The sequence below is a fragment of the Aphis gossypii genome, chromosome 2, assembly GCF_020184175.1.
Source record: "Aphis gossypii isolate Hap1 chromosome 2, ASM2018417v2, whole genome shotgun sequence".
NCBI lineage: Eukaryota > Metazoa > Arthropoda > Insecta > Hemiptera > Aphididae > Aphis > Aphis gossypii.
In genome coordinates, this window is record NC_065531.1 from 1,822,681 (window position 1) to 1,848,579 (window position 25,899).

Consider the following 25,899-nt stretch of genomic DNA (forward strand, 5'->3'; position numbering starts at 1 on the left):
ATTTTTAATATTACACCATTAACTAACCGAACAAAATATTTCAACATTTTTTATAATGCGTAATATATTAACAATAATATATATTATTAAAATTACTTTTAGTTTTATTTTAGAGTACTTCATTTTATCAAGAAACTTTATTTGCCTTTAATCACAAGCAGTTAAAAATAAATAATATTATTTTAAGAACCTTCGCTTGTTGTAACTTATACAGGTATAAGATTATACAATTACAATAGGATTAATTGTATTCGCCTTTAATATTGAACGAATTATTAGTAAGAAAAACATTTTTTGGCAATATAATAGTGCATCACTATTTTAATATTAGTTCGTGCTATTGGAAACCTCAGTATAATATCCTTTACTGCGGATTTACAGTCGCTTTGTCTAAAGCTGAAATATACTACTTTTAGAAAAAGTTTTCGACACAGTTTCATCAGCGTTATTGAGTCACGACGGTGGCAGTAATACTACGGTAACAGCCTCCCAGAACACAATGAATCGCACCCCAAACAAGAATGTTTCACCATACCCCTATCCCATCGTTTCACGCCAAACACTATGGATTACGGTTAATTCCTTTGGTCGGGTTTTTCGCGTAATCAATCACATATTTTGCTTGACGTCCGAAAGATTATTGTGCCCATTTTTGCACACGTTTCATCGAGACGCGATCGGCCGTGGCGACGTTATTTTCACGAAAAATATTTATCGATCGTGTACTATATTATTATTAATATTATACACTGATAGCATGAATACTATACAGCAGTCACGTGCGATCTGGGCAGTCTAAGTAAATGGTGTAGGCCCGATCAAAAATGAAAAAAATAAAAATTTTAATATTTATTATGTAAAATTATAGTAAATCATACATTACAATTACAGCTATCTATAAATTTTTGTTCGCATATTCATTTCGGGGATATTTACGTTTTCACGTGGTGGTTAAAAACGCTTTACCGACATTTTATTGATACTTCTAAAAACATTATTCCAATATTTTGCTGTTGTAGGTATATTGGATTATTTTCATCATTAATACATTTTTGTTATATTACACAAATACATTGGCAAATGACAAAATCATTTTGTCGTAAACCGTAGACTGTACTTTTTACCTATAAAATACCTTTTTTAAAGTTTTAACTTGACATTTTATTTTAGAGCTTACCCGATATAAAATATTATATGACTACACACCACTGCTACACAGATAGAAAAATGAGTACAAGACAAGTTCTAGCGTCTTATTTCGGAAATCGTAGGACAAACTTTGAGATTCACTTTTGTAAATAGTATACGTGACTATATAATGATTTTGTAATATTAAAAAAATAATAGTGGGTAGATAAAGAAAAACCTTAACATTTCTCAATCTAGATTTCAAACATTTGTATGACTAATATAATTTAATACATTTATAAATTGTTACTTATTTGGACAAAGATATTCTATGCTTTTTAATATAAAAATAAATACGTACATTTTATTTGAATTTCCCAAACGTTATAAACCGATAAAGACGTGTTGAATTTATATTTTAAACTATAGATTTTTAAAATAAAAATTACGATGTAAATTATTTGTATTGAAAAACTTCTTGAAGGTTAGGTTTAGTTGAAATGAATTTTGACAAAAGAATATTATAACATAAAAAAGAGCTCTGTAATGGATTTTTCGTATAACTAACTTTATTATACTTTACACGTACCTACCTATTATAATTTTTGTGATCGGGAAAACACTATCGCATGGTAAGCCATTTAATATTGAAATTCATATATTTTTCATTTCTTTCTTACAATACAATTATTAATATGATTTTTGATTTTAGTTGCCAAGTTATTGTATTAAAAATAAAAAAAAATTCAAAATATTAAATAATTTACGTTAGTATTTTTATATTATTCTAATTGTATCATATTCCCCACCATATCATTGGATGTTTTTGGATGGATGATAAAACTTTACTTTTCAGAGGAGACTTGGTTTCTCTCTCTCTCTCTATATATATATATATATATATATGTGTGTGTGTGTGTGTGTGTGTGTGTGTGTGTGTGTGTGTGTGTGTGTGTGTGTGTGTGTGTGTGTGTGTGTGTGTGTGTGTGTGTGTGTGTGTGTGTGTGTGTAGTGTAATAAAAAATTTTAGACACGATTCGGGATAAAATATAGCATGGCTGAGTTTTATAAAATACTGTTCATTGATGCCAATCGCATGTGGTACATATATATAAAGATAAAGAATTGGTTTTTTATGCTATCTTATAAAAAAACAAATCCAATTTGTGTCAAATGTATCTATGAATAAATAATATATATATACTATTCACATGCATAAAAACAAATGGTAGGGATTTACTCATTTACATAAATACAAATGGCAAGACACGTGGAATAATATTATAATCAGAGTCTACGAATATTTCGACTTTATTTTTTCTTGATTGTTATTAATCTATTACGGGATGTCGTAATATCTGATTAAATTAAAAATTTTATTTTATTAAACCTAGCGTAAATTTACGAAATTGGCATAATAAATTAATTTTCTTTATAACATCGAACAATGAATACAATGATGATTTATTTCAAATATTATTTACATATTATATTAATTGATAATTCTAACCACAATAATTATCAAATTAAATAACTTTAATTTTAATACTATTAGAAGTTCATTAAGTACCTACATCACAAATTTTATATTTCACATAATATCTTATTTATAAATTTATACATCATGCAAATATTATAATCAAATAATATAAAACACTGTATATAACACATATAACACATAAAATCTTGTTAAATAATTATTTTTTAATCGAAAATTCGAATGTATAGCCAAGTTTAAAAGGACTTAAATAAAATATTACGATTATCATTCAAATATTCTAAAAGTCATTAATATCAATTTGTTTCATTTATAAATTTTAGTTTTTGATTTTTTTTTTTTTTTTTACTTTAAATTAGGTAATTGTATAGTAAAAATTATATTACACAGTTAAAATAGTTAAAATTGAAAATGATAATATAAGTAAGATGAATTTAAAATTATTTTCTTATCAAGTTCCGTTTGGAATTGTTGTACTTTTTTATAGAACTGAATCATGATAATATTAAATTTACAATTTTGTTTTGAAATTTAAATTAATTTAAATTTGTTAAAAATAATAATAAATATTTAAAAATGAAAAATAATCTAAGTTTGTATAGAAAGTCTTTTTAACAAAATTCCAGATAAAAATACGAGGAAAACCAAAATAAATATTTTAGTATTTTACCAATATTAAACAAGCGTTATAATTTTAAGTTCAAAATATGATCATTAAATAATTATTATAATAAATTATGGTATTAAACTATTAAAAATAAGCACTCTCTCTGGATGGAAAAATTCATATTTTCGCCAATGATTGTACTTAAAACCAATCAACAGTCATGATATTGCCTATACATAATATATATTATATATTATATACTGCGTTAACCCACTTTTAATTGATGACAATATATTATAACGAAAACATTATGGCTTATGATATTTTATATTTCAATGTAGGTATAATACATAAATATATTTTTTAAATTTACGAACCTACATTATAATATAGCCACCGTCGATTTACTCTTTGGACTAAAATATGCGGGCAAAGTTTTTTCCCCGTTTTAAATTTTATTCGTCAGGCTTAAACACGGAGACGAGAGAGAAAGCTCAGTAGTTCTCGCCTGCATATATCCGTATGTGTATACCACGAGCGGGTTACGCGTTGTTGGCAGCGTTTTCGCGTATTTTAATGGTCGTTTTATGCTAATACGCGTGTACAGTGTGCTTAATCTTGGCGCGCTGGATGCGGGGCACCTCTCTGTACCCGCCGGCAATATAATCCCGAACCCTGCTGTAAAATCACGTGTGAATATGAATGTTTACCTACACAGATCCCAGACACAATATTACCGGAGGTTTTACGTAAATAGAAGAGTCGTTTACGTACTCGTGTTGTATGTGTATAATATAATAATAACGTGTATGCGTGTCGTATATATATTGTGCGTGCACCAGAGACTTTGTAGCAGTGCAGCGTGAAACGTGCGTCAGCAAGTGGGTTTATTTTGCTCGTTCTAAGGATTAAACGCTTTTCGGTATTTGGGGAGTAACGGTAGGAAAATAGAGATAGAAAGAAGAGGAAAAAAGAATAAAGACGCGTTAAAAAAATTAAAACAAATAAAAACCACCGTCCTTGTTACCGATGGCGCCGTTACGATAGATACATCATGAGTCATGACCATCAGATAAAATGTACAGGAAGTCAAATTATACGTTTAGACTTACTATCAATCGAAAAAAATCCTATTGTGCAAAATTTTTTAACCATTTAGGATTGGACCAAATATTTATATAATGATCTGCTGAATCTGATTATCATATAACAACTTATTAGTTATAAATTAACCGCACTCTAGATTCCGAATTAAAAATAAAATTTTATCGTGACCTGCTTGACCATCCTCTTTTCTCAGAAATACGAGGGTACATTCTTTACCAGTATAGTAAATAAAATAAGATAATTGGTGAGTGTCATTAGTGGATAATTTTTCACATCAAATATTGTCTATAAATATTTAAATATATTAACTCCATACGTGATAAATAAAATGAATTTGTATATTATATTCTACAATAACCACATAAATCTACTGTTCTCATTACGAAGTAAATATGAGGCACATATTCACAAGCATTATATAATAATTATAGTATACGTGCAGGCGAGACGAGAAATGAGTTAATACAATAAACTGACACCGTTCAGGTACGAATCACTGTAGGAAAAATGAATAGATCTACAAACATAAGGACCATCAACAAACCACAGATCTACAAAAAACCATCACAGCATACTTAACTATAATATATAATATAACTGTTACATATAAAAAAAAAATAAAATAAAATTCCTGTGTCTATATTCATCGGTGGTAGTTCAAAAAATTACTGGTCTAATTGGATCGTATGAAGTAGTTATTATAATTATTTTGTATTTTGTATTTTGTTTAAGTCTCTAAAATTGTTTAAAAAATGTATTATTATTATTATCATTTTAAATTGGCCTGAACGGCTTATCACTGCATTTACCGTTGAAAAATAAGTGAAAATATATGTATAATATCAAGATTATGTTTCCTGTTCAGCAAATTAACGGCCTATATAGGTACCTATGTAGAAGTCACAGAGAAAATATACTGGTAAGTAAATCCTAAGACGGGAACAGGAAAATATAATATATTATATTATATATAATACACGCACGAGATCAATTAATCACTAAACGTCAACACCCGGATCGTTGAGTAGATGAAATCATGATATAATGTTATAAGAATTAATCAAGTTAAGTCTTACCACAAAATGAAAATACACACATGGGTGTGTATGATACCTACCTACATAAAACCAAGAATAAAATTTTTATAATTTCTAAATAAAACATCATTTTTTCAAAGATGTTTCAATTTTATAAGTTTTATTGCAAAAGTATAATATTGTATATAAAAAAAAAATAATAATAATAATAATAATAATAATAATAAAAATAAAAATAAATACCTAATTGAGAAAAATATAAGAAAATCACCAATTATATTTAAGTATAAAACTGATGAAATGAGGTTATGTAATAACTACAATATATATTTATTTATTGTAATTTAAGGGTACTTACGGTTACAGATTTCTGAAGTTAAATTATTCTGTCAAAAACATCTGAAAATAATAAAAATATATTTAATAATCATAATAAATAGATAAAATTATGACATACATTATTTAGAAAAGTAATTATAATAATAGTTGTATATTAGGTGCTAAATGTTTTTTGATTTTTTTATCAAATTTACATAGATTTTATCTTAGATTAATGGCGTTACGTGAACAATAGATACCTATTATTATACTTGAATAAAAATAAAAAACGACGAGTGTACCTATAATACATCAAAAACTTTGAGGATCATGACATTATTTTTTTTTCCAATTTATAAAAGAAATACTTCGGAAAACTTTTAAACTCAAAATTTCCGTATGCCATTGAATAGTTTGAAGTAGATATATTTTAATTTTTTTATTCTAAAGTAACACGACACAGTCATTAGAATATTGATGGATCATTCTAGGTAAGCTTCAACGAAGAAAGACTGTACTAGGGAGTGCCATATAATTTTGATTAATAACATAGTTTCCAACGCAAAAACCATCAAAATTATCTGGTGATGCTTTGTCTTAAAGTGCCATGAAAAACTTATTTTCACCAATTGTTTCGTTATACATACAAAAAAATCTATAAAAAAAAAGTTTCAGTTACGTTCATTAAAATCTACTATAATTATGTACGTATCGATGTAACTTATTTCTTTTTAGAGAGAATGAAAAGAATAAAAAGAAGACTTATGATGTAATAATTATATTGAAGCTGAAAAATTAATATATATATAATGTATATAGTGAAAAAAAGTCAGAACACAGAAAAAGAATGCAATGAAATCAAAAAAAATAAATAAATAATTTATGAAAAATGTAATAATAATAAGGCAACGAGAAAAATGATTATTTCAATGTACATTTTAAACAAATAATAATAATAATGTATATTTGTAAATGAATAGTTTAAAATCCTTATTACTTTTTAGATGCAAGACTAATTGGTTTTTGTGAGCATAAAAGATTTCCCATACTATTTGGTACGTAGTATTAATGGATATTGGATATATGATGTAGACGATCGAATAATAATATACAATATTATATATCCTTCATCTATGGCCGACAAATTCGATTGAACAATTTATCATGACCGCATCGGGAGACGATTGCTTGGGGATTCGCGTAGTCAGAAAAGTGACCGGTCGTACGTCTCGATTTCCGTTTTATTAGTTTTATTTTATCACACGTCGTTGCAGGGATCGATGGCACATGACATTGGTGACCCGGACAGAGTTCCATCAATGCCATACGTACGTATAAAGGGTGCGTGAAAAACATTACAAAAACGGATGGGAGGAAAATTTTTATAGACGAATACAACCTAACACGGCTAGGCAGCCGTCTGTACACCGTGAGTTATGTCCGAGCACCAGGTGACGTCGCGCAAGAGAACGAGTCCTGAAAAACTTGGCCAATATATTATACACGTCCCCGTCAACGCTTAAACGGGTCAAAAGTTTTCCAAGATATTGCGAACGTATATTAAGGAAATGTTATTTCGTTTTATACATTGTTATACGTAGGTATATGAGTTGGTTGTTTTTTTTTAGTTTTTTTGAAAATCCATAGAAATCGATAAGACTAACACGTCACCGATGTGCGGCGCTTAGATTAATATCCTTGAAAAAAGCAATAAAAAAGAAGAAGACAGGGGCAATCGAAACAATCAGAACTACGCGCTACACTGCACCAAACATCAGTATAACAAGTCACGTTTTCGGAAATTACATTAAAAATATAATGATAAAAACCTAAACAGGATAAGTTTTTAAAAAAAATAATTCTGATAATGTTCTATATAACAAAGTATGTGTATGTGTTGTGTGTAGTGTGTAGTGTATTAAATATTTTTTATATATTTTTTTTAACATTTAAAAAATAATCCAAAATAAATACACATCTATATTTTTAGCGGATTATTAACAATGAAAAAAAAATCCAATATCGTAGATTAATATTTTCATTTTTTTAGTTAGTAATATATATGGGTATATATATATTAGGTTTACGTAATTACGAACTATACACAATAAAATTAATATATTCTCATAGATAATAATAAATTATTAGGTATTATAATCTCACATTTATGAATTTCACGTTGTAGTAAATCAATAAAATATTCCACTTTTGAAATATTATTTATATTGCATTATGATATTAGTTTGGGGCACTAGAAATTCAATTTACTTATTGAATTTGTGTATATTATTTTAAACAACAATATTTAATAATTGTTTTTATTAAAAGTGTATTACAGCAAATATTATATATACGTATATCAATCGAAATAGAGGCTAAAACGAAAAATAATAACTAGTTACGACAAAGTCTCCCCGACTAAAAAAAGTTTGTTTATTGGTAAAGTTTTGTACTTAAATAAATATTTGCTTCAGCACCAAGGCCTCTGCACCCTTTTTCGAAGAGCCATCTCCTTTAAAACAGAGAGAGCATTTAATATTTCCTTCCGGACTTATAAACAATAATTATTACTTCCAATGTTTAGTTATTGCGATTATAAGCATACAAAATAATATACCAACATTTTCTCTCAACTGTTTCATCGGCCATCGCCAACAGTATATTATTAATATTTATTATTATACAACTACTACGCTTCTACGTCACATTGGGTTACATTAAAAATTTCAGACCCTATTGAATGCACTAAAAAGGTGGGTTTTTGAAATTAATCATACAAACCAGTATCAGTCCAGTTACAGTAATTATTATACTTGTGTGTGTATGTGGTGGTAATACAAATTTGTAGACTTAAAAAAAAAGAGTTTACAAAAGAAATATCTCTACAAACCAAGAATTAATTATTAAGTAATAAAATATTTCAGTCATAAAATTGTATACAAGAAAATATAGTAATTGTAATGAATTATTAATGAAAATAATCAATATTTTAATTAGAATTAAAAATAAAACAAAATTATTTTTAATTACCATAACACAGTTTTGTTAGTTAATTTAATTTGAATATATTATAATATATACATATTTTTTATCGACGAAATATTATTAAATGTACGAGTGTTAATACAAATATACCTACAAATATACATTATAACAATAAACTAAGTTAAGTAATTTATTTTATGAGTGACCGATTACATAATAATATAATATAATCAGTATTCAATCCAATAGTATTAAACATTAATGTGTTATTAATCTATGACTATTATATAATTTAACTATATTAGGTATATACTAATAGGTTTATAATATAATATGGCAACGAATTATTTACCACAATAAAATTTAAGCTGTTGACTAAGTAAAAAATAGACACAAATCTAAGCTCCACGAGAATTTAAATATATTATTATTTTATTAAAGTCATTCTACAGATTATTACTATAGAAACCATCAATGATTTAATTTTGGATAGTCATCGTTAAGTCACTGGTAATAATAATGATCTCCTGTTGTAACTTCTTAAAATTTAACGAACAAAAACATATTCTGTGTAACTAAATGATATTATGTGTATACAATTTCGACACAATACGATAACTCTAACAATAATATAGAAATCGTTAGTGTTCCTTTGATATTTTATGACGAAAGCATGGAAGAGTAGTAACATTATATAAAGGTGCCGAATCCAAATTTTCAACTCTTAGTAAAAGGATTACATTTTGATGAATACTGATGTACTGCAACTTAAAACAAATAGAATCAAAGAAGCTATTGTTTATTATGTTTTATCTCTTTTTCTTCCACCGTTTATCTCGTTTTGTCTGAACAATGAAATTAACAAATTCCAATAATATTAGACATAAAATATTATAACATGTTAAACCTATAAAAAAAGTTTTTGATCCAACTGATTGAATTAGAACTCGTTTGCAAAATAAAACACTGTAATTGTTATAATATAACTTATTTATATATCTTTATTTTTTTTAGTTATATAATATGAACTAAATTTGATTTGAATCTTACTAACTTCTGGCATAGTAGTATAAAACCATACGAGTTGTGAACACAATTTAAATAGGTGACATATGAATAAATTGCAAACCAATTCCTAATCATTTTTTATGCGAGAATTGCTAACACGGGTAGTGGGTACTGCTTTTATTTTTTTTAATTATAGACGTTAGATAATTTGTGTTTGATATAGAAGATTGCTGTTAATTGAAACTTATTTGAAACAATATAAAAATTATTTCGATCAGCATTAAGATTGTAACAATACAATATCAATTTTAAATTAATTTAATGAAAAAAATTACTTTTAGATTCCAAACAGAGTGATGAATGTATTGATTCTACAATGATGATTGTTTTTTTATGTTTGTCTACAGCAAAACTAGTGGAGATAATGCTTCAATTTCAAACTTCGGGGATGATTTACGACGGAAAAGTGAATATCCTTAGTGTATTATAAAGGTCAAAAGTAAATATTTTCCAACAGTTTAAAAAAAAAAATCAAGAAAAACAAAAAAAAATGACGGAAAAACGGGAATTTTTACGCAAAACCTGCAGTTTTCGACTATAAATCGATTTTTTTATATGGTTATAGCTTAAAAACGATTCACTGTAAATACTTAAAATTTTCACCGAATGTTTATATTAGTGTTATCTATATACTGTTAAATTTTCAAAATATTTTGAAAGCTATTAATTTTGAGGTATTTATACTATTTATAAACCACTGAAATTTTCGATATTTCTGAGAATTTTTTTTGAAGTTTCAATAAATTTTTTTTGGCCTAGTCAAAATACTTCGAAATTTAATACAAAGTTCCTCATAAGTTATTCTTACAATTATTTACTTGTAGCATTTAATTATAGACATACTAATAACTATAAAAAATTTAAAGTGAATAAAAAAAAATATGAAATTATGAAAAGAATACATCTATCAATCACCAAATGTTTCAATATCCAAGTGATTAAATAAATTAACATTTATAAAGGCAATTTCGAAAAAATTGTTGCCACAATATACATACAGTATACACATATACAATACAATCCGACAATACATAAAGGATAATGCAAATAAAGGATTATAATTATATTATACTGTAGTGATAAATTTACATAGTCCCAAATAAATGTATTTGTTTTTGGTAGTATAACTAAGGTTATGAAAATAAGCTAACGGCTATAAGTAATAAAAATAAAAGTGTTTAACTGGATATTTTAACCTATTATACTTACCTATTTTTTTATCGTAACTTAAATCCTTTTAATTTTTAGTATAACAATTTATTTATTTTCAAAATACAAATATTTTCAACCCTATCTTGAAACCGTTGTAAAGGGAAATATTTTCGTCTACAAAACAACTTTTTAATATCTTTAATAAATGACTTAAACAATTTATCCGCAACTATAGTACTATGTAGTAACTCGATTTTAATATTTAAAATTATAATTGTTTACTTATTTTACTGTAATTTGGTGTGATTAAGAATGAATAACTTATTGAAGACTTCATAAATACAATTCCAAAAGTTATATCTACATTAATTAACACAGCTATTTATGACTATCTATATAATTAATCAAATAACTTATAACTTATCATCATTAGCAAACCTATTTAAACATCCTATAAAAATATAAACAAATCACGAAATCATTTGATATTTTAATAAACCAACATTTTTAATTTATATTATACAACAGTGGTTCTTAACCTTTTATAGATCAATGACCTCCAATGAAAAATTTTTAGATTCCGTGGACCCTCTTATCAATTTTTTTTTAATATCTTTTATTACATTTAATGTTAACATAACCAAAACTATAATAAATATTTTGTATTATAATTACATAAGTAGACATAACAAAACATATTAATTAAACATTTATAATTATATCTTGTCACGACGTTTTAAAGCTGCCGCGGACCCCGGACACGAGTATCGCGGACCTCCAGGGGGCCACAGAACACAGGTTAAGAACCGCTATTATACAGTATTACTATATTTAGTATCAACAAGTTAAAAAAAAGTTATTATTGAATTCTTATTTTGATGAGTTTAATTTTCTTATGAGTTTAGTGATCTTTTTACTTTACGTATATAACAACATTTTAAAATATTAATATATCTACTATTTGGTTATTGTGAACAACTATATTATCGCTAATTCGCTAATGATTGAAAAATAAATTCTTTATTATAGAATTTTGAAAAAAAAAGCAATTTCTATTTACCAAAACATTGTTTTAGATAATCAAAATATTTTAACACAAAATATAGTATTGTTCAGTATTGTACGTCCTTTTACGTTTTCCTTTTTATGCTTTCTTAACAATTTATATTTTCCCCTTTTGCTTGTTTCCACTTAAGAAAATTATAACTCTGTGAAAAAAAATCTATCCCCCAACGTGAAAGTTAAAGGTGTCAGCAAATCCAATGCTCCAAAACCAAAACAAAATATGAAACCACTAAAAAAAATGATTTTATTTTTTTAAGTATTAATCATTTTATTACTCATGTTATTCTAATAATGTCTATAAAAAATATTATAAAACTAAAACAACAAATTTGTATAAAATAGTGATTTATTTTAATAATTTTGTCATAAAATGTGCCGTAGTACTAGCATATATTAATTTTTCTATTTCCATAGAAAATATCGGACAAATGTTGGTAATTTATGGAACGGTAAAAATAAGTGTTTAAATATTTATTTTGTGTTTTTATTAAACTAGTAGGATCATTTATTAATTTACTTTACCAGTGATTTATTTATACGATACCGTTCCTCGAAATTAACTCATATACGTGTTAGGTCAATAAATTGTCTTCTTTGGTACTTAAACAAGTGCACAAGCTTACGCGTACGTGTAAGTACGCGTTTACTATCAAATAACCAATTTTGAACATCAAAACTGACTAAACAACAAGATACGTTATTTTATGCGTTGACGCATAATATAAGTCTTAGGGTTACATGCTAAATCGCTCAAACTAATTGAAAAAAGGAATCGATTTTCGATATTATGAAAAACGAGTAGGTACTTTTAACTACGATTAAATGTTTAATCAACTTAATGATACAATTACACAAATTGACTCGTAGTAAATACCAATGCGTGTCAAAACAAATTATTAGCTATTAAGTTGAGAATTATAATGTAAGTCACTTTGTTATTGTATGCATAAGTTATAATTACTGAAAATGGTCATTTTCAATGTTTATGTATAATAAATAAATTATAATATTAAACATCCATGCACTTATTAAGCAACAATGGTACGTTATATCCTTACACGACTATATTAAATTTCATAATTTCATAGGTATTTAACCAACTAAATGGTATAATTATAAATAATAATAGGTTTAATATACCTGGTATATTTTAACGTTTAAATTAAATAAGAAATTTATAACAACAAAATATGCATACATTTTTCAATTCAAAGGTCATGTTTTTAATCTGCAGAAATAACCAGAAAAACAAAAAATAGTAATAATTTGGTCAAATAAACTTAAATTAAAAATGTATCTGAAATTAATGTAAAAAATAATCAACGTATGGAGTAGTTATGATTTTAAATAATACAATAATAATTTGACAAAAATATTTCTCAAATTTTAATTGGACATGTACAATTTATAATACTCATAAAAAGTACTTTGATCTATTCTAGTCATCAAAATTCATTAAAAAAAAAAATAATAATAATAAAAATACTTCTAGGAATTTATAACAATTTTATTATTATGTATTTTATGCTTTATATCACGATTTCGTACATAATACTATTATTATAATCTACGTTTGAGTGTGTTTCATGCAGTTGAAAAATAATTATTATACTCTACAACTATAACAAGTACATCGAACTACGTATGTCACAACGTAACCCGTCTAAGCGGGACCCCACTCAAACACGTGCGTAAAATACATATATAACCATAGGTATTAGTATTGAGTGTATTATTATATTGACGCCACCCGTTCACCACAGCAAATGGTTTTCCCCTTGATCCACCGTCGCGTCGTTCTCCAAAGTATTATTTTAAACCTCATACTGATAGAATATTATTGGTCTTAGAAAAATATGTTACCTTTGTTTTATAATTCTACAAACAGTTTATTAGTTTTATTTATTTGGACTAAGATTAAATGAATACTAGGGAATAATATTATAATTGATCTATCTAGTTAAAGTATAAACAAAATTACGACTAGCTGCAAAAGTGTACAAATTAGAAAAAGTTTAGTATTAACAGTTAAATATTAATCATATTTTGGAACAATATTATATTAAATATTTGAAATAGAAATCATATAAATTTAGGATAAAATGAAAACTAAAAAAAGCAATGAAAATTCATAAATAATTTGACAATTTCAGTTTAAATACATGCAAATATAAATAATATAAAAGATACTTTTTTTCTAGTTTCGAACCGACTGTACATGGGAAATTCCTTCATAGTATGAAAATACGTCAATTTTTATAAGATATGTTTTTATAATATTTTTAAAATTAATTTTATTTATTAACTACCTACATTTTGAACATGGAATAGAGTCATACTCACTATTTATTATTGTAACTCCGTCGACATTTCTTATAACAAAATACACTATTCTCAAAAATGTGCATCCGTGTACTCGTATGATAGTTTTATATTATATTATTATGGTATACGCAAACGTCACGAATAGAGGCGAGGTGTTTATATTATATTTATGTTACATAACTAAATGAACAGTCACAGTGAATTCATAAAATATCTAGTTAAATTATTAATTAAATTGATAGTGTATTAAGTAACTATATATTTCATAAAATAATACAATTATTTCATACTTTAACAATAGAAAATATGCATACATCAATAAAATATAAACGCGCACATAACTAGCAGCGTGCTCCAAGATTTTATGATAACCGCGAATAAATATCATACCGTCACTTTTCATGCTTGCCCGTAGCTTAATATTATGCATATTACGAAGCACGTCACGTTGGTGTAAGCACGTATGTGCATCAGACAGTTTGTATACGAAGGTGGTAAAGGCCATATACGAACTTTATTATATTATATAAAAGTGCACAAGTCTCATATTTTTCCCAAAGTCTCGGTTGAAAAAAAATATTTAACACGTCTTTTAAATTATAAGAACAATTTTAAGTCATTTTCTGTTTTAATAATATAATACGATAAGATTTTATTTTATTTTTGAAAGATGAATGTATTTTTAATAAATTTTTTTTTTGTTCCATATAATATTATTATACATGTTTTGAAGTCGTTACTATACCTACTTCTCGTTATTTTTGACGATAAATATTATATTATTAATATAGTAATTTTCTAAAAAATAAAAAAAAATGAAGATCGAATCAGTTTTGTAAATCCAAACATAATATTATTCTGCTTCGGATTATATACATATATTTAATAGAAATATTTTTGCTATCTAGAACTAAATTATAATAAAATACAATAAGTAAATTTAATACAAGTGTAATGAATAAACCGACATGGCATTCCGTGGTAAAACAATATCCATTAAAATTACATCGCACCAATAATATTTGTATACAAACGAAATGTATAACACCATAGTTATATATGAAGTTAAAAGTGTACATCAACGGTCGACTTTTAAAAAAGAAAAATTTGAAAATCAATGAGAATAAAAAGATCAAATAGATTAAAAACGCATAAACTGATAAACTCATAGATTACCAAGGTTATTCGTAATAGCATAATTATTTAGAAAGAATAGTAATGTTCTGCAATAATAATTTGTATTAACTTTGATCATAATTTGTATGCACACTCATTTTTTTCCGGCAATTAGTGTTCTGGCCTTTTTGCAGTGATTTAAATTTTTAATTGAATGTGTACTGCTTTAAATCAGTTTCTGAAAATGGTCATTATTACATACCGACGTAAGACGTTAAAATAAGTGGAAAATCCATTGATTTCATTTTTGTCCGAACACTGTCGTTGCAGGTATTCTGAAGTGTGGTAAAGAGGATTTCACAATTTTATACGATTACACATCTTTAATAGCATTCGTGCCTGGAACGTAAATACTGGATATTTTATCGTACGCACGTATTTTATTCATTCTTTATAGGTGTATAGTATCTAGTGGTTTTTTTTATTCGTCTTTACTGAAAAAATATGATAGCAGCTATACTATAAATAGTATATATTATTATACAACACACCTATGAGCTATGCATAATAGGGATGTGAAATATATTTTTTTTATTCGTCATATCATTATAAAACGGTGCCATCTTATAAGCAGTAAAAATCGTTGTTGAACGAGCGTATCTTAAGGCTCACGTGGTACATACAGTTTTATCATTGTTTTATTGCCGTTTAAATTTTTTTTTTTTAAAATCACGCGCATTACGGATCGGCCTTATCGAAACCGCATGCATTCAGTATTATATGTTTGACAATTATGAAATGGCGTTAACTTTTTATTTCCCTTATACTGCAAACATTGTACCTAGCAATACTGCAAAGATTACTATATCGTTCAACTCTCACACGTCGTCTACTAGACATAATCCAATTTGTTACACTTATAACGTCTCTATAACGTCTCCCTTGCCAATGGATAACGTCTCCCTTGCCAATGGTCTTTTCTTCCCCAGAAAACATATATACTGTACACTGCATCGCTTTATTTATTATTTACCTGTACACAGGTGGTATACGTTCAACGAAATTGACTGAACTCAATAATTCTTTACATCATACCATTTAATAATCAAATTTCGTTTCAGATATCAAAGGGAATTATTGACCAACGCAGCTGCAGTCTTTTGTATGTGATCTAATAAAACTGGTACAATTCGTTTGTTCTTTTACTATTAACACTTAATACAATAAATAGGAAATTCGTCTTCTTTAACTGCAATTGCAATTAGTATTAGAAAAAATGTACTTTGTTTGATTATCACTTCATGTACATACTGAAGATAAGCTTTGTTGAAAATTATATCGGAATCCAAAAAACGAAAATTGAGTTTTGAATTAAATAATATACATACCATGTATGGTGATTCATTTAGTGTAGTAAAAAACACATTTCAAAAACTATAATAATCATTGAAAATATTTTTTTTTACGTAATTTTAAGTGATTTGATAATCATTTAAAAATACGGTCGTCTTAACAACTCAAACTTCAAGGGAGATAAAAATTAATTCGACATGTATTTTTCGAGTTAGAAACATTGCATTAGGTGTATATATGAGTTGTTTCAAAGTTTTCGAGTTGTTGGACTCCACTTTATTCAAAAAGTTGAAGTTAACATTTTTACAAAAATCGTCAAAACTATGAAAATGCGCAACTATTTAGTAGTCAACAATATATAAAACATTTAATTTTTTAACTAAGACTTTAAATTTTAATTCAAACTCTCTTTTTTTTTTTTTTTTTTACTGTTTAATATAAAACCAAAAAATCTAAAACAGTTATTAGTATACTTTTTTTCTTCCGTAGACATCTTAGTTCAGATTTAGACGAAATTATTTATTTAAATAAAAAATAATGATGTTTGTTATTTTGTTTGATATAAAATATATTATTCTTAGGAAATTAAAACGTTTACAAATATAGTGAAATTTAGTATCCATATACAATGGTATTTTCAAAATGTGTAAATTAATTCTAAGCTGTTAATTATTTATACCATATTATCATGATCCAGTAATGTAGTATGGCCTCAAAAGTTATAAATGAGTATAATAAACTATAATATTATTAATTAAATATTGAAAATATATAAAATATACAACGTTTTGTATTAAAATAAATTCAACATATAACGTCATGAACTGTAGTTAGTGGTATAAGCTCGCAGACCTACGCTCAGAATAGTTTTTGGTGTTCAATGATATCTCTCTAAATTTAAATTTAATACATCCGTTATCGTGACCCCCCTCGAAACCTAGCTACTTTACAAAAGAACGATAATAACTTTGTATAAATTAAAATAGTGCTAATATTTTGTTTTGGAATATGAAACTAAAAATGTATTTCATAAAAGAGTATAAAACTTAAAAAATTATAATGATAAAAAATACTACATACATTTTTCCCGAGATAATGTTGTTAAACTTAAAATTATGTAAAAAAATATTTTCAAATACAAAAGTTTTCTGAAATATCTATGTTAAATATGTAAATATTTATTTTTATTTTATATAAAACTAAAATTGACTCATAACTACCTACCTATATATTAAATTGTGTTGTTTAATATTATGATAGCTTAAAATGTTATTACATAGAGTATACCTAGATAGTGACTAGGAAGTAGGTAATAATAATATAATTATTAGCATGGTTTTAAATATGTATTCTATATTATGATATTAAAGTTTTATTACAGTTATCTATACACTACACTTATTATTGATTTAGTCAATGTATGACTAGGTTATTGTTTTACGCTTTTTTATTTACTATTTATCTACTAGACTTTTAATTATATTCTATAGTGTAATGAATTCATGATACTATATCTAATTGTAAATAAAATATTCATATGAGAACAATTCAATACGTTTATACATTTTACGTAGGTACATATTTGTAATCACAAAATCTTGAAATTGCATTCGCAATTATTATTTACACCATGTTATGTACTTATATATAATTAAAAATATTATATAGGTACTTAAAAAAAAAAAAAAAAGACTCTTTGAGTTTTTGAAACCTGCTCTTTTCCTTGATCTATTTAAGAACAAAACTATCATATCACTACAACCATCTAATAAATATAATTATAATATATATATATATATAAATTAATTATTTTCACTAAAACCATTACATAACTGATTACAACCTTCTTATTCTATTCTTGCTCCATGTATTTTAATATTTTGTAATATATTATATCAATTGAGTATCTCGAATTATACAGTGCATTATGGTTATTTTTATGTATTGTAATTTACTAATACATTAGAATAATCAGACAAATCCTATTACTTTCTTAAAATATGTATTCGTATACAGACCACTTTAATATGAATAATGATTAATTTTAAATATGTTACACTGACAGTTGAGATGAATGAAAAACAACATCCACTTAACGCGATAACCAAAAAAAACATCTATATTACAAGTAAAATGCTATCTCTTTTATCTATATCTGGATTATTTTGTTATTTAATTAACCCAAGTGTCAAAAACTAACGAATATTTTTATTAATATTCCATAATATAAATTTATAATACATAAGAAAAATAAGAAATAAACTTATTTTCCATTAGGATTCAAAAATAAATAATACATTTTTTAAAAATAATTATCGATGAATGATGTTTCGTCAAAATTATGTAAAAAAAATAAAAATTATTTTTATTAACGAGTATGAATACCTATCACAGGTAATTTATTAAACGTAAAGTTGATCGCTATTTTTTCAAAACAATTAACTAAGATGATAAAATAATTATTTCGCTTTACACTGTAAGATAGACGTTTTACTATACACAATACACATATACTGGAAATTAAGTTAGGGTAAATATTGGATATTTAATTTAATTTTTGGGTTTTTTTTTATTTTTTTTAACACTATTAGCAATATTCAATAATATATTATAATTATATAAAATTCTTCAGTTTATTAAAATTTACCGTACCACACAACTAGTTATATGTACTCAGTTAATATTATTTTGATAAAATCAATGGTCTTAAATAAATATTTCTTTATAGAGCTAAATTAGTTAAATTTTAACTAAATCTAATACGACTTTGGATATATTTTTTTAATCAACTACGTTTTCTACTATAGTTTAATGAGATCTAAAAAATAAAACTCGAATTATGATACGTATTAATAATTTGTTATATAAATAAACTAATAACTGTTATACAAATAATAAGAAACAGCATAACATCAATTTATGAACTATATTTAAATTTTGATGATACTGAATGTCATTATTATTGCTTTCACAAGTATAATGTACTCACAAATATTTTCTGCAGATAATTTTATGAGATGAATTGATTTATCTATCCAATAACTTCAAGGGTCGTTCTACTATTGGTTAGTTAAACTCGATACATGAAAGTAACTTTGGTGGTTGGTAAAAATGTACATAAAAGTACGAAACTTGCTGATTTCAATTTCAGAGAAAATAAAAATCCCAATGGACTTTTGAATAGGTCTTCTGTGCAATAACTGTAACGATTTTTTTTTGCATTGCTCTTACTTTCACGTTGAGTTTTATTTTTACCATTATGAATCGTTCAATCCATTTCTTTCAGAAAAACGTTATTATTAATATTTATTATACATCAAAATCATAAGCAAATCAAAATATATATTTTTAAGCTTTTATATTGACAGCCAAAAACCAACGAGCTATTTCAACTTAATACAATTTATTTATTTTAAATTCTGACTACAATATCAAATTTTATTAAATTATTTTTCTATTATTCAATTTTTATCCCTTTTTCTAATATTGAAATTCCAGATATTAGCACGCAAAAATATACCAAACTGCATCATCATTTACTGAATATTAATAATGATTGGATCGCAGAGGTGTTATTTCTACGACTTATATATATATATATATATATAAATATATATATACGTATATCATTTGTATATGTATATTCACTATATTCACTCAACAATCGTTTAGAGCACGCACAGAAATTCCAGACATTTATATTAGTTGACCATTTCCGAATATATTAACGTCAGTATAGCCAAGTATTATATACCTACATCCTTCTTTTCTTCACTTTCTTCATTTTATTTTCTGAAGGTTTTTTCTTCCCCACTACTGGCGGGGAACTCCATTATTTATCAACCCGACAAACCCTTCGATTCATGTGAGACGTTTTCCGATTTATTTTACAATGAACTTTAAAGATCCTACTCAGTCGTAAGTGCTTGAACAATAGTAATAAATTTTGTATTTTTGACAAATCGTTACTGAACTGCTATATAATATATATGGCAAAGAAGTTACAAATAGATTTATTCAGTGGATTAAATTATTTTTATAATTTAAACATATTCATATCATTGCTCGAAAAGATCAAATAATACTGGTTTAAAAATACTTTTTTATTAAAAATATTTTAGTTGATTATCGATTGTTGACAATCTAAAACGTACTATTACTTAGATATATTAGACCTCCCACTACAATTATAGCTAAAAATCATAAACCTATTCAAAATGTTATACTGTTATAACAATTATAATAAAAATAATATCAAGTATATTTTTAGTTTTATAAAATGAATGCGTTTGTTGAGAACATGTGCATTGTGCATATGTGCTGTGTACAATAACAAATTCAACTTGAATTAAGTCCCATTAACAAGTTCATAAATGTAATTCAAATGTAACTAGCATTTCTAATGGTTTATAGTATGTAGCATGTAGTCTCTTATAATTAATCTACTTAGTATTACATAGTACTAATAAAACGAACAGTTGTAATTTAATAAAAAGGGAGAAAATTTCAGGTTAACACTTTACATACTAAATTAGAAGAACGCGTCGCAAGTAGACTTTAGATGAATTAGACCTAGAATAAATTATTTGTTTTATAAATGGGAATAAAATATTTATTGAATTAGATACGTTTAATCATATTGTATTTTATTTCAATCTAAATTAAAGTTATTATTATTTTCACATAAGTAAACATCGGACAGTATTCTATTACCACTAAAATAATTGACTCAATTATTCACAGCATCTTAAAGCAATCAATACATTTTTTAAATTATTAATTATATTAAATATGTATAAATATTGGTTCTAAACATTTTGACCATACAATTTAGAAAAGCTTTATTATTGTATCTACAGCAAATTTAGATACAATTAAAACAATTTTTTAAAACAACATAAGATCTAATAGAAATTAAAAAAAAAAAATGAAATGAATTCACAAATATATTTTATTGAGGAAACTTGAAAACACTATAAAGTAAATTAAATTTAAATCTAACTAATAAACACATAATGACAAATAGGTTAAGATTAAATCTAAAACATCTTTAAAAACTTAAGATGACACAATAAAAAACTTATCTTTAAAATAAATTGAAACGAAAAAACTAAAGAATAAGAGAAAAATAAATTTGTTTACGATGATAATACATAAAACTAACTACTACAAATGTATAAACGGCAAACGCAACGACTAAAAGACGCAGATACAAGTCACCATTGTATACGTCGTGTATAACAACATTATATTATAATATTATGTAATATATATATATAAAATAAATATTTCTGCTAACAAATATATACGAAAAAATCTTAAATTTTTATTAGTTTAAATACATCAAAGGAAGCATTATTTTTTATTTCTAAAAATAACAATTTATAGAGAGAAATATGACAAAAGATTCTAATTTATTTCCATTCTATTCCATTCTTCCTCTCGTTTATATTATATTTTATATGATTCCATTTTAAACTCCTGAAAAAAATCCCAAGACCTTTTGTGAAAAACGGTTAAATTTAAATTGTTCCGTGGTACGTTTAATTTTAACACTGGTATACACCCTCTCTTTCAAACACCATATCAATAATGTTAAACAACCTCGTCCTTTCCAGTTATTTTTAATTGGCTTCAAATTCAAAAGACGATAGAATTATACCTGCCATACACACTTTTTTGTTGAGTCTTTTTTTTTTCAGTTTATTTCAATTATTTGAATGAAACAGTTTCTTGAAATATATAATTAAAGAATTTGTATATATCGTGTCTTCCATTTTGGTAAGAAATTGAAGTGTAAAGTAATTTTTATTTAACAAAATAGAAATACCGTAAGGTGTAAAGTAAAAAAAAATATTATAACAATACGGATACAAAATGTAATATATTTACAAAGAAATCATGAATTTCAAACATCGTCAGTTAGTGACGTTTGAAAGAACAAATTGATATTGTGAACAATTCAGTCCAGGATACATATAATGGCTAAAGTAAGTTAATAAATATGTAATGTATGATTTTACCTTAAAAAACTTTCGATCTGTACATTAAAATAATATAATATAATAGTGTGCAGGATGTGATACATAGGGAATAAGAATATTGCCGTATATTCATTTTGATTTTAAACTTGCCGCCATTACCATTTTTCATTATATTATTATATTCGTTCAATATTGCTTTCAACATATGGCGTCCAATATACCGGCTGTTAAACATTCCGGTTATTGCAGCAAAAAGTTTACTGGACAAAGTTGTTCAATGTGTATATGTTAACAGGCCATCGTCTGAAATAAAGTAGGATATGTGGTGACGCGTATGAAAGAAGTTCAATAAGTGTTCGCTTCTTAAGTAGTCCAAAAACGAATCTATCAGTGCACCGAATGTTTGGGGGAGACGAGAGAAACAAGATGGAATAATGATCAGTATTTGCCTGCTATAAATCAATCCCGAGCGCGTGTACAACTTGTAAATTCTTTAAAACGTTTTCCACTGTTGGTTATTGGCCAGTGTGAAACTTTATCCGGTAAAAACTTTTTCATATCTCCGTCTTTCTATTTTGCCCATACTACTTCCCGACTCTTTATTTTTCTCCCCCTATATTTTCCTCTCTGAAAAAGTTTTGTACTCGACGGGCTATTGCACCAAGATGATGAAAAAAAAATACCGAATTATCAGATGATGTATTTAACCTGGACATTTGTAAAATCATCTCGTAGCCAGTTTACACTGAGTTTAAAGGAAGAGCGAGAAATTTAAATATGTTTGGTCTATTTTGCTTATACGAAACGATAAAGCAACATAGATTTAATGCGATTCTGTTTTGGACAAGTACTATTATCCACAGTATGATAAATGTATCATTTTGTATTACTATTATTAATAAGCGTTCTATGAATATAACAATATAAAAAATATAACCATAAGCATTGTGTATAATTATAGAGTCGAATTACTTCACCACTCAATTTGTATTACTAATATTATTAAAAAATATACATTCATAAAAACAATTATACTTAAAAAATAGGATTTCAAGAGGATGTCACATAAAATGTTTCAGTCCATCAAAAAATATCAATTAATTGTTTCTTGAGTTCCACGGCCTCAAGATTTACTCTAGAATAATATATAAATCTTAACAAACCCTACGACCCAATCTTTTTATAAACTCATAAGCTTTGTTAAAAGTATTACATTTAACACAACACAATTCGATTACAGTCTAATGCGTGTACTTTTTTATAAAAAATTTGACAATAGAAAGACAATTTTAAGTTGGTTACACCTATGAAGATATAATTTTTGATTATATGAATTAGTTATGAACTTAAAATATATAGATCGAATTAAATTATATTATATTTCAGATTTTTTTCTCTTCGATTTCTGTAAATCCCGCAGTTATTTATAATTTATAATAAAATGTATAATTAATTTGATAACATGAGGTGATAAAATGATACTAAAACAACATAAAAAAAAATAATAATAATACGAAATATTGAAATCTTTTCTATAATTTATAAATTATTATTATAAGAGGTTCATTTTTACAGAACAACTCGATCCTACTAAACATATATCTTTCCACAAGGTTAATTTCCTGTGACATTGTAAGACTACCGCTAAATAATCCCATTACTAACTTGATGGGTTCTATTTATCCCACCAAAACGGTAAAGGACTAGTCGTCTATAGTAATATGAGACCCAAATATAGAAATTTCAATAATAACATTAGTAGGTATAAGGTGTTCAGTGTGTGTGTGTGTGGGTGTGTGTGTATTTTATCAAAACCATAGAGTCCGTGTTATTGTACAGTGTGGTATCGGATGATAATAAATATACGTCGCATACAGATCTAAAACCTATACCACTGGAATTACCTCAGTACACCAATGGTGGTTATGGTGGCACGGTTTTCCAGTTCGTTAAACACACAGTACACTACGTTATCGTCCAAGCGAAGGTTGCACACAAGGGTTAATAATAATCAAGGATATTATGATAGAATGGATATCGATATATTTTTCCTATTGACAGTCGTTTTATTTAAACATTATTTTCTATAATAATAATACAATAACATAACTATGCAGTAGGTACTTACTCAAATAGCAGATTGTTTTATTTATTTTCATAATTTGATAATTTTACAACTGTAACAAAAAGCAATATACTCATTATTATATATTATAGTAATTTTAATTTCATTAGTTATGTATCTCAAATAGTTTTATAATAAATAGTTTTAAACCTGATGCCCTAAATTATATTTATCTAATCATAATTTAAGTATATTTTTAAAATAACATACTCATAAATATAAATAACAATTAGAAATAACATTTAGTATTTGTTTTTATAAATTATTACCAGTTGTTAAATAAATTTTATTTATGTACGACGTACAACATTTTGAATTAAATTACTCGAAGAATTCAATGATGTATATAATATTATTATTGTTTATATTTAAAGTATTATTTATTAACCTATTTATTATATATATATATATATATGTATATAATATCGGTATAGGTACATATAGTTTCAGTGTAATAAATTAGATATAAAGGAGAGATTCCGTTAACACTTATTCACTATAATAATACGTGTCTGGTACAAAACGATTCCAAGTCACGTCGCTCTTGACAATGATATTTCATTCTTTATACAAAAATACTATCTAGTCGCTTTTCAACATCTCATAAATTCATTCTTAATATATCATATTGACATTGCTAGTAGTACATTTAACTTAAATTTTTCATATATAAATATTAAATAGTTTATTGATCATATTATAATTCTATGTTTAATAACATATAGCACAATTTTTAAAAATCCATAGAAATTATAAAATAAATAACAAAACAAATGAAATAAATTTGGTTCCTAGTTTATCTCGTCATTGAATAAATCACTATAAGAGATGTGTTGGATTTTAATTCAATATATTTGTCATTGAATACGAAAAAGAAATTCTAAAAGGAGAGGCATGGCAATCTCTAATTTTAATGGTATTTTATTATATGTTTTTTATATAACTATTAGTTTACAGTAGTTTGAATTAATTTTTTCCAAATATACCAACACTAATACTATATAATATTTTTTATAATATTATATTAGCTG

At 25.6% G+C, this 25,899-nt stretch overlaps 1 long non-coding RNA gene across 2 annotated transcripts in view; it reads right to left on the reverse strand.

Annotated features, from left to right (window-relative positions):
• Positions 1-24,922, reverse strand: part of LOC114123710 (uncharacterized) — a 62,654-nt gene extending 37,732 nt beyond the window's left edge. For both annotated transcript variants that reach the window (XR_007604059.1, XR_007604060.1), the window contains exons 1-2: positions 24,872-24,922; positions 5,736-5,776 (exon numbers count right to left, since the gene is read on the reverse strand). This is a non-coding gene — a long non-coding RNA (uncharacterized LOC114123710). The remainder of the gene's footprint in view (positions 1-5,735; positions 5,777-24,871) is intronic.
• Between the last annotated feature and the right edge of the window lie 977 nt (positions 24,923-25,899).